Source organism: Pinus tabuliformis, chromosome 9 (assembly GCF_031772625.1).
Source record: "Pinus tabuliformis cultivar Carrire ecotype Pingquan chromosome 9, CPIR1, whole genome shotgun sequence".
Taxonomy (NCBI): domain Eukaryota; kingdom Viridiplantae; phylum Streptophyta; class Pinopsida; order Pinales; family Pinaceae; genus Pinus; species Pinus tabuliformis.
The window spans coordinates 764448930-764459964 of NC_142307.1; the positions used below are offsets into that span (position 1 = coordinate 764448930).

An 11035-nucleotide genomic window follows, 5' to 3' on the forward strand; every position below is an offset into this window, starting at 1 on the left:
TTTTCAGGTATAACATTAAAGATAAAATATCGCGGCATTGAAAAGTTTTAAAATTTCAACGATTTTCAGGCATGACATTAAAGATTAAATATCATATCTCTAAAAAACCTTAAAATTCCAATGATTTCCAGGCATGACATTAAAGATAAAATATCACATCTATGAAAAGTCTTAAAATTCCAACAATTTTTGGTCACGATGTTTAAAAAATACTTGTAATTATTTTGAACCATAGCGTTAAAGATAAAATATCATGACTTAGAGAAACCTTAAATTTTTGACAATTTTCAACCATAGATTTAAAACCAAAGATCATGACTACAAAAAAAACCTAGTTTTCAATATATTTCAACCATGACATTATGGAAAAATTCCATGACTAAAAAAACTTTAAAAATAGACCCCTGAATGAAATAGTCATTATACCAAGAGTAATTTCTTTTTTAAATGCTAAAAATATAGTTTAACATCTTAGCCTACGACAACTTGACACATTGCAACAAAAATTTAAAAATCAACCATCAAATTGAGAAACAGTGTAGGTGAACTCAACCCATTGTAATGAAAACTTAAAGACCAGCTATGAAATTGACACATTGTGGGGGCAAACTCATCCATTATAATGAAAACTGTAAAATCAACTATCAAATTGACACATAATGAGCTCAAGTTGCTAGTTGAAAAAATAAAAATAAAACATGACAAAAAAATCAAATATAAAAAAGACAAAAAAAATCATACATAAACATGTAAATTTTTTTTTAAAAAATAAAAAAAAAAACCTTAAAAAAAAAATAAAAATTTTTTCAAGAAAACATAATTTAAGAAAATATAAAAATAAATAAATAAATAACATTGATTGAATAATAATAAAAAAACAAAACAAACAAAATAAAAAACTTTAAAATAAAAATAAAAAACATTAAAAAAACACTGTAAAAATAATTAAAAATAAAACATTAAAATATTTAAAAGAAAAAACTTAAAAAAAAAACACATTAAAAGAAATTAAATTATTAAAAAAAAAATGCAGCGCCTCGCCCACCCATTGTAATGAAAAATCAAAGGCCAACCATGAAATTGACACATTGTGAGGGCAAACTCATCCATTATAAAAAAAACTTTAAAATCAATTATGAAATTGACACATAATGGACTTAGGGTGCAAGTTGCTAATCAGTAATCAACAAACTCTGCAAAAAAATAAAATAAATCAAAATAATAAATAAGTATATAAATAAATAAAAATGAATAATAAAAAAAAACATAAATTAAAACATTGAAAAGCAAACTGAACAAAAGACCATAAATAAATCAAAATAATAAATAAGTATATAAATAAATAAAAATGAATAATATAAGCCCCACGGGCTAGGCGAGTTGGTAATCACAATGCGATGAAGTTTGTTAGAAAGGCGGACTCTATACTGAAAGTCACTAGTTCAAATCCCCCGGACTTACTCTAGAGTTGTATAGAGGGGCGGGCACAGTTCCCAATGGTTATAGAGGTAGCGGTCAGAATCGACCCCGTGTAACGCGAGTCGCGACGCTGCCCCTGTTGTTGATTCCACTGTAATAAAAAAACTGAATAATAAAAAAATAAATAAATAAATAAATTAAGACATTGAAAAACAAATGGAACAAAAAACCACAAAACGTTAATTTTTTATTAAAAAAAAAAATACGACAAAATCAAATATAAAAAAAAAAAAAAAAAAAAAAAAACATAAAAATGTAAAAAGAAAAAGAAAAATAACTTATAAAAGATAATAAAAAAACCTAAAAATTATAAAAATTAAATAAAAAACTTAAAAATTATAATATATATATATTTTTTTAAAACTATATTTTAAGAAAAATATTAAGAAAAAACCGAAAAATAAAAAATAAATATTAAAAAAAATAAATAAATAAATAAATAACACTTGATTGAATAATTAAAAAAATAAAACAAACAAACTAAAAAAAAACAATAGAATTAATTAAAAAAAAAACATTAAAAAGATAAATTATTAAAAAAAAAAAAGTAGTGCCACGCCCACCTGCTCGAGGCCTTGCGGGTCCTGGGCAGTCCATGCCGCCTCGACCTGGGTCGGTCCTGGTTTTTATTTTTTATTTTCTTTAATAATTTTAAGTTTTTTATTAATATTTTAAGTTTTTTTATTAATATTATTATTTTAAATTTATTTTTATTTTCATTTTTAGGTTTCTAATTTTTATTTTTAATTGAATTTTTTTAAATGGTATGTTTAATTTTTTTTAACATCTTTTTTTAGTTATTTTTAGTTAAAATCTTATTCGATTTTTTTTTTAGAAAAAATAAAATCTCATCATCTTTGAAAATAGAATTCATAAAATTTGATGTTTTTTAAACTTTTTTTCTATTCATTTTTTCATAAAAATATTTTATTTAACATGTTATTTTTAATTAAAAGATCCTGACATACATATTTTTTTTTAATTATATCTATATGCAAAATGTGTATTTTTGTCGAGAGTCTAAAATTATTATTTTTAGTGACAATTATTTTATGTGTAATTGAAGTATTAATTAACGATATATAAATATATAAAAAATCATAACCTCAAAATATTATGCTATTATTTTTTTTTAAACTTTGAAAATAAAAATAAAAATTTCATTATAAAAAAAACATTACAAAGGAAAACTCTTAAAAAACAAACATCTTAGGACGAAAAACAAGAAGATGAATAAAACGATTTGAAAAATGGTTAAATAATCAACATTTAAAAAAAATTGCATACTTAGGACATAAGAATATTTAAAGTCTAAAAAAGTATGCCTCTCTACTGCGCTGGTGTGTCCTCAAGGTCTCCAAATTTGAAGAAATTTCGATGATGGGATTGTGATATATCCCAAGACCTAACTGTGAGATCAAACTTTGCCCTGGTGTGCCCTAGGCTAGTACCTCATAGGATCAATTTGACACATTTAATTGGAAATTCTTGTTTTGATCCTTTCCCCTTCCTTGTTTGGGTTAAGATCATCATTGATTGCTAGACTCCCTCCCCTTAACCTAGGTTGGGTCCACTTGGTCCCGTGTGGTCCCATACCTTTGAAAAGTCAAAAATATTCAAGAACCACTTGGGATACCAAGCTTAATAATCATTTTAGGAATTGAGAAACTCCTTTACAAGTCATATCCCCTCAACCTAGCCCTTAAATCCTTACCTCCTTCTCCTAGAAAGCCTTGTACCTTACTTAAAGAGCAAGAAAACTCCATCCTTGACCTCCTTCTAGGAAAATAATCATTAAGGTCACTTCACATCCATTTGTTGATTCATCATTTTCAAGTGACTCTCCATATACCGGGTCTCTTCCCATCGGTGAAAGTACGTAAAGAGTAGGAAGTCTTAGATGAGGTAACAATGGGCTAAGTCTCCATTGTTTCCCTTGATCTAGTAGTTGTCCCTTAAGGAGTCCCTCTTAGTCCCCTTACTAGTTTGAGCAGTAACATTTTGGCGTCGTTTCTGGGGACACCAAACATGTGTTTTGTTCCCCATAAAACATATTGACATATCATTATTGGCGACTCCATTGGAAGAATGGAGCCCTAACTCTTTATTGATCTCTAAAGTCAATGCTTGTATGGTGAAGGAAGTATTTGTCAAGGCAATTTCATTCACTCTGGTGACTTTAATGTCATTAAGGACCCAACAACATGTTGACCACATATATTCCCACCATAAAAGTGACATGGATCCCGTAGTATCCCTCATCAAAATGCATGAAGAATATGCCAATGTTCGATGGGGGTCTACATTCCGAAACCAATCGCATTGTAAGGTTCATAAGGTATCTTTCAAAACAAAATATAACTCAACCTTGTGACCAAATGGAATTATTTTTCCTATCCATTTCCCCAAATACCGATTGGCTTGAGTCATGTGAACCTAAAAGCATTCTTTCTCTTCCAGTGTTGACTACGCACTTCTTGTTACATGAAGGGCCAAGTTTCCAATCTCATGAAGACATATGCCAAATGTTGGATGTGGCCCTTCGAGAGGAGGAAGTTATTGAATATGGTTTTATGCTTGAGGAAGAGTGTCTTATTGATGCATACTTTAAGGATGGTGCCAAAGGAGAGATTCATGAATTGGAAAGCATGTCCTCTAAGGATAATGAGGAAGAGCTCAACCTCGAGAGCCTTCAGACATTGCAAGAATGGATGATGGAATATGAAAAGTCTCGCAGGAAACCGATGGACATATACTTCCCAAGATATTTTCTGCCACTATTGTGAGCAATCGAAAAGGCTCTGTAACATGAAGCGTGGATATAAAAAGAGTCCTACCAATGATCTTCTTCTTCAGGAATTTTATCAAAATATGTAGTAAATACTTTGAGATCATTCTTCGGGAACAAATGAAAGAGGAAAGGTCCTCCCTCTCTAAAGAAGAGAATGAATGACATCCTAAACAACACCAAACATATAGTGAAGAATAGGAGGGTTCTGAGAAAGATCATGATAGTCAAATAAACAAAGAATCTATGAGTGAATTTTGGGATGTTGATTAGGGAATTGGGTATGATTATTGTGTCATTAATCATAGAGAGACAATTTACATAAAATAATTCTAAAATCATATATATAGCAAAAAAATAGAAATTTTATGGCAAAAAAAAGTTGCATAGGTATTTATTGAAAAACAACAATGTGTGGTGTGTTTTATTGATCAAAATGCTTACATTTTTCTTTGGTGCTTCTTGCTACATATAAATACCAATTATTAGTTTTTCTAGTTTTCATTTTTTCCATTAACTCCATGCATTGTTTTTTGTCTACCAATTATGCCTAGGTTTTGTTCTTGCATATGCACACATTAGCTATGAGACTTTCTCCAACTGCTATGATGTGGATATGTCAAAAAACTATGATGTTCATGTGTTAGCCATAGGTATGCTCGAAAAATTGGAGCTATATCCATTTGCACCAAGTCTTAAAAAACAAATATTGCATTATGCTAGGAAACTAAATAATTTACATTTTATTTCATAGCATACTTTTTTTATAATGCAACAATAGGTTAGTAACTTAGACATGGTGCAATTGATAGCTTTATAGTAATAAGCATTTGAATATGTTTATTATTTCAATAAGCTTATGAATATGATAATTGTTTTAAGTAGTTTTATGATTGTTATCTTAAATTAGAGTTGTTTATTATAGAAACCTATATTTTAATTTGTTTTGAAGCTAATAATTGGGTTTTATTTGATTTATACTTTTTGAAATGAATTTACAGTAATTGTCAAATATTTTTTTATGGAATTTTGCAAATAAAATATTGTGCTTGAAATTTGTTAAAATGATAATAATGCTTTTGTTGCTATTATTTTAAATTGCATAAATGTATTTAGTTTTAAATTATGTTTCAATTGCAAAAAAATGCAATCTTCAAGGTTCCTTATGGCCATTTCATCTATTCTTTTGTCACAGTGCTAGGTACTCATTTTCAAAGTATTGTGAAACAAAAAAACAAGGAGAGAAGATAGTCACAAAGACAATGTAGACTAGATAATATATGAGGCCTAAAAATTTCCTAGTATCATATGTGTAGATTGAACATTCAATGCAGTCAATGCTCTTAATGCTATAAGTCATTGTCACATTTGGACAATGTCAGTTTGTCTGAATATACTTTATGGCAATGAAAAGTAGCTTTGTGTTGAAAGCATCAAAATTGCAAGAAATTGATCACAAGTTATCTAGATTCAATCTACATAGATTATAACATTTCTTCTATTGTCCCAGTGACTGTTTATTTGACTCATTTTTTGTTCTTCTTCGCTTTCGCTATAGCTTCACTGAAATACGCCATGGAATTGTAAACCACTTTCGACATTGATTATCTCATGGACATGATGCTGCTTTGCATTCATTGCATACATAATTGACTCTTGAATACCTTAAGGATCTTCACCATGTTAACGATCTTGAAATGTACTTGAAAGGATTGTCTACACCTTCTTCTATTTGTTGTCGAACTATAATTAGCTTATGGGGGGGTGCATTTTGTATCAAATGGTTCTCCAAGTGGTTGTTAGTTCTAGTCAACGTTTGGATATTTAAAAATGGACATGCATACCTATGATTCAATTCAGACATTCATGGCTATCAATATAATATTTTGCTACATAACTAAAATCTTGCATGTGGACATTTTGAACCACTCTTGCTACATAGAAAAGTAGATTGTGTAGCTTCAATAAATAGAATGATTGGCCCTTGAATTTTCCAATACCAATTCTTACATGGACAGTTTGACATATTGTCAATTGAGCAAATCTTATTTGAACAAGGCTTCACAATCTATCGACAAAATTTCAATGAATTTCATGACTCTTTGTTTGAGTCTATTTGAACACATGCACCATGGTTTGATATGTCTAATATCAGAAGAAAAAAATTGCATAAACTTTTTACAATTGTATCATTTGCAATGATGATAGAGATATCAATTTCTTACAACAAAACCCGAGTGCTAAAACATTGAACAAGAGCAATGTATCAATGATTGGCAAGCTTATATTATAAATTTTTCAATTCCATATGCATATGGACATATAAAGGGAAAAGATTTTGCAATATAATGGATATTTGAACTCCTTGACGTTAACACATATATTGGAATATAGAAACAAAAGTTATTTCCTTGAGTTTCTATTCATCAAAAACTTGCTCCAAAGTCTTCTATCTTATGCATGTACCAATATCTACAACATATGCACATTTCTATGCAATTATAAAAATTAAGAATGTTGAGAATATTAGTGACATTAATAAGTCACCACAAATTCTCTAAGGAATCTCGGAAAGAGATAATTGCAAGCCAACCTCAAGTGTACCTTGTAGATATCTTGTTAGTAAAGAGTCTAGGTTTACTAGATGTTTGTTGGGCCTCAAAATAGTCCCTATTTTCACTCCATTATTCACCAATATTTTCACATTTTACCTTCATGTCACCTCCATTCCACCAACATATCATTACATTTACCTCATTATTGGGTTCTAACAATACTTTTCCAAAGTTTATTAATTCTTAACATTTCTAAGTGAATTTATGGCTAAAACTTAGAAAATAATATGCTTAAACTTATACCTAACAATTAGCATGAGTTTGTTGACATGTGTAGGCACAAAGGAAGCTTCCAAGGCATCTTTATGTGGCCTTGAATGATCAAATTCGAATTTGATAAGATAAGCTTCATGGAGAAGATCATGGACCTCATGGAGGAGATCATGGAGGATAGGGTTATGTGTCATCATTGGTTGAGAAATATGTGGGTCAAAGGAGAGAATAGTGGGTCTACATTTATGAGGTTGTTATCATAAGTTTTTGTATAAATATGAGTACCTCCTCCATTCCAAAGGAGAGGACTCTTAGAGCATTGTATCCAATTGATGATGGAAAAGAATAAGGCTTCATTTTGCATATATTTCCATTATGTAGTTTTCTTTCCATTATGTAGTTTTAGATTTAGTTTTCTTAATGTAGTATATGGAATAATTTGTCTTGTTCTTAAGAGAATTGAGCTCACTCTAAAAGGATGAGAGAAACATTTTATTTCATATTAGATCTTGTTTCATTTCATTGTTTATATGTTTAAGGATTTGATTGATGAATGGGTTTTAAATTAGAATCTTATCAGCATGTGAGAGGATACCCAAGGGTCTAAGTTAGGCTCTCTCTCTATTTGATTTGCATGATAATTAAAATTCATTCTTTTGCTTTTATGTTTCAAGTATCATATGAGGAGATACCAAGAGTCTAAGTTAGGCTCTCTCTCCAATGATTTATATGGTAATTGAAATTCATTCTTTTGTTTCAAGTCATTTCATTTCTTATGCTCATGAATGACTCTTAGTTTAGTTTGGATTAGTACATGAGAGGACAATCAAGAGACTAAGTTAGTCTCTCTCTCTACTTGAATCTAAACAATAACTAAGTTCATTCTCTCGTTTTCATTTTAAGTTTTTAGTTTTAGGAATGATTTCTCTATGATACTGCAAGGAAGGACAACCAGGACCTCCTTAGTTAGGAGCCTCTTCCCTTGCATATTATATTGAATCATAAATAATTTAGTTAGACATAGGTTAGTTGCCTACTCCTGCATATATTGTGTTGGCATCATCACAAGCTTACGAGTTTCCCTGGTCGATAATTTATGCAGCAATTTAAGTCCAATAAATTGCCCAACATTTTAGCGCCGTTGCCGGGGATGGTGCTAAGGGATTAGGCATTAGAATTTAATTCAGTACTAGTAATTTTCTTTAGACAATAATTTGTGAGACCTGGTGACAGCAGGATCTTCACAAAGAAGTTTAAGTTTGAGTTTTTTTTTAGTGTTTAGATAGTTTTAAATTTTGTCTTTTCAAAAACACCCCCCCTGCATGAATAAACACAAATCAAGCGATGAGTATGCTCTCTTCCTGCGCTTCGTGCGATCAGGAAGATCAGAAAGTCCATTGATTTGGTTCAAATAAAAAAAACTCTTGCTGAAGAATCAATTTGCAAAAAGAAATAAAGAATTTTGTGAAAAAAACATTTTCAAATTTTTAGATGAAATTTAGTTTTTTTAATTTTAGATTTAAAAAAATAAATAAATTAATTAAAAAAAAAAACCATTTCTTTTATTGTTTTTAGATATTAAAAAAAAAAAAAACCAACTTCATTATAGTCATTGTTTAATAATAGATCTCAACTTAAATAACAAATTAAAAAAAAAATTGTTTTTTTAATTTGTTGTTTAACAAAAAAATCTAAAGCAATAACAAAATAAACAATTTACTTAAATAACAAATTAAAAAAAATTGTTTTTTTAATTTGTTGTTTAACAAAAAAAAATCTAAAGAAATAACAAAATAAACAATAAAAAAAAACAACAAATATGTTTTCATTTCTTTTTCTTTTAAAATTTGTTGTTTAAAATTTTTTCTATGTAATAATATGTATATCTCCTATATATATTATTATTATTATTAAAAAAATAAAAAAAATAAAAAAAATTGACTTTGATTCTGTTGTGTTTTTCATGAACCATGCGATGGATTGTTATGTGGAGTCGAAGAAAATGCTAACCAAGACTGCTATCCGCCGAAAGTCAGCAAGTGCTATGGGGGAAGCACAAATGCCACACATGTAACCAGGAAACGTACACAAGCTCGCTTGCTTTGTTTCATTCACTTGAATACAATTCTTCCCAAACCCGTCGTGTTTGATTTGGGTGTTTGGACGAAATGGGGTCGCCCGGCAGTGGTCGTCAGAGGGCGAAGCGCCCGAATTTGTTTGCAGATTTTCTGGTGCCATTCAGATGGGTGTTGATAGTCCCCATCGTTCTGCCTCTGTCCTTCTTGTTCTATCAGTATGTGTTCACCTCGACAAGGAATGAAATTGATCTTCAAGACTTCGAACGTCCCATTATCACAGTTAGCGTCTCTGCAATGAGAATTTGGGTCATTTCAATACAGGTTATTGGAACTATCACTCTTCGGTGCTTCACCTCTTTAGTCCCTACCAGAATTCGTATCTCCAATTCAGTATGGCTGATACCCTGGACCCTATGTAGAGCTCGCAACCATGATCAATAGAATGTGCAGGCGGGCAATCAAGAAAGCGCAGGATCGTATCAAGAACCGGCGCCCGAAGTCCGACAGGATGATCTGCACGGGACGGAGGCCGTGGCTGAAAGTCTCCATGAGGCATTCTGAGCACAAGCATTCTCACAGGTTCGAGGTGGATCTCTCCCATCTCACAGAAATTGTGTGGGTGGATTCATCAAATGCGAGCCCATGGTTTGCATGTCAGAGGTTAGTGCCGCCGTGCTGCCTCTGGGCGTGGCGCCCCAGGTGCTCCCCAAGCTCGATGTGGGCGGGGTCATAAATGGCTACGGCATCCAGGGCAGCAGCCACCGGTTTGGCCTCTTCTCTGATAAGTGTGTTTCCTATGAGCTCGTCAATTGCTAACTAAATAATCTACCATTCACTGGTAGTTCCGACTCATAAGGCAACTTATATCCTCGTAATCATCCGGGTGTTTGATCCGTGGATCCCGGGGTTTTGCATGTGGAACGCCCGTTAGTTATATTAACTGTGAATGGGGTGATGAAGTCCAAAGAACTCTTCTCCCTCGCCCCCGAGTCACCTGAAACCACGCCTTTCCAGTCGGTCTCTCCAAATGCCTCCAATGATAGCAACACTTCAAGCGCCTCCGCTGCCACCCTGTTACTTCTTTGGATCGGGTGCGTCGGAGTTTGGATGTTATAGGCACAAAGTAACCGAGGTTCTCGCTGTTTCAATTCATGGTGATATTTTGTTTGGATTTTTTTTTTTTTGTGTTTCCATTTTTAGTTTAAATTAGTTTTGTATTTATTGTAATTTTATATTTATAGCTTTTCATATAATGATTCGATTTGATTTGATATGTATTTATATATTATTAGTTATAATTTTGTTTTAATAATTGATTTGTTTTGATTTGTTTTTTTGTATATATTTGTACATAATTTATTGTTGATGGATATGTTTTGATTTACATATTTAATTTATATTAATTATGATTCTATTAATATATTAATATGATTAACTATATTAATATATTAATACATTAATATATTATGATTATATTAATATATTAATTATATTAATATATTAATACAATTGTATTAATTATATTAACCGTATTAATATATTATTATATTATGATTGTATTAATATATTTGTATATTAAAAAAATTCTTATTCTTATTTTTTTTTAATTTAAAAAAAAAATAAAAAAGAAAAGAAAAAACAAAAAGAGCTAACTTTAATTTAGTAATAGTTTTTTTTTATTAGGTTTTAACAAATAAAATTTGGTTGTTTTTCATTTAAAAATAATAAAAAAAAAATATAAAAATTTTTCACTTAAATAATAAATTAAAAATCTATGTTTTTAATTTATTGTTTAATGAAACGTCTAAAAAATTATGTTTTCATTTTAAAAAAAAAAAAAAATCTAATTTTTTTTTTCACAA

At 30.2% G+C, this 11035-nt stretch overlaps 1 pseudogene; it reads left to right on the forward strand.

Moving 5' to 3' along the window:
• The first annotated feature begins 9263 nt into the window (after positions 1 to 9263).
• On the forward strand, positions 9264 to 9989 carry LOC149150972 (delta(24)-sterol reductase pseudogene; annotated as a pseudogene).
• The last annotated feature ends 1046 nt before the right edge of the window (positions 9990 to 11035 follow it).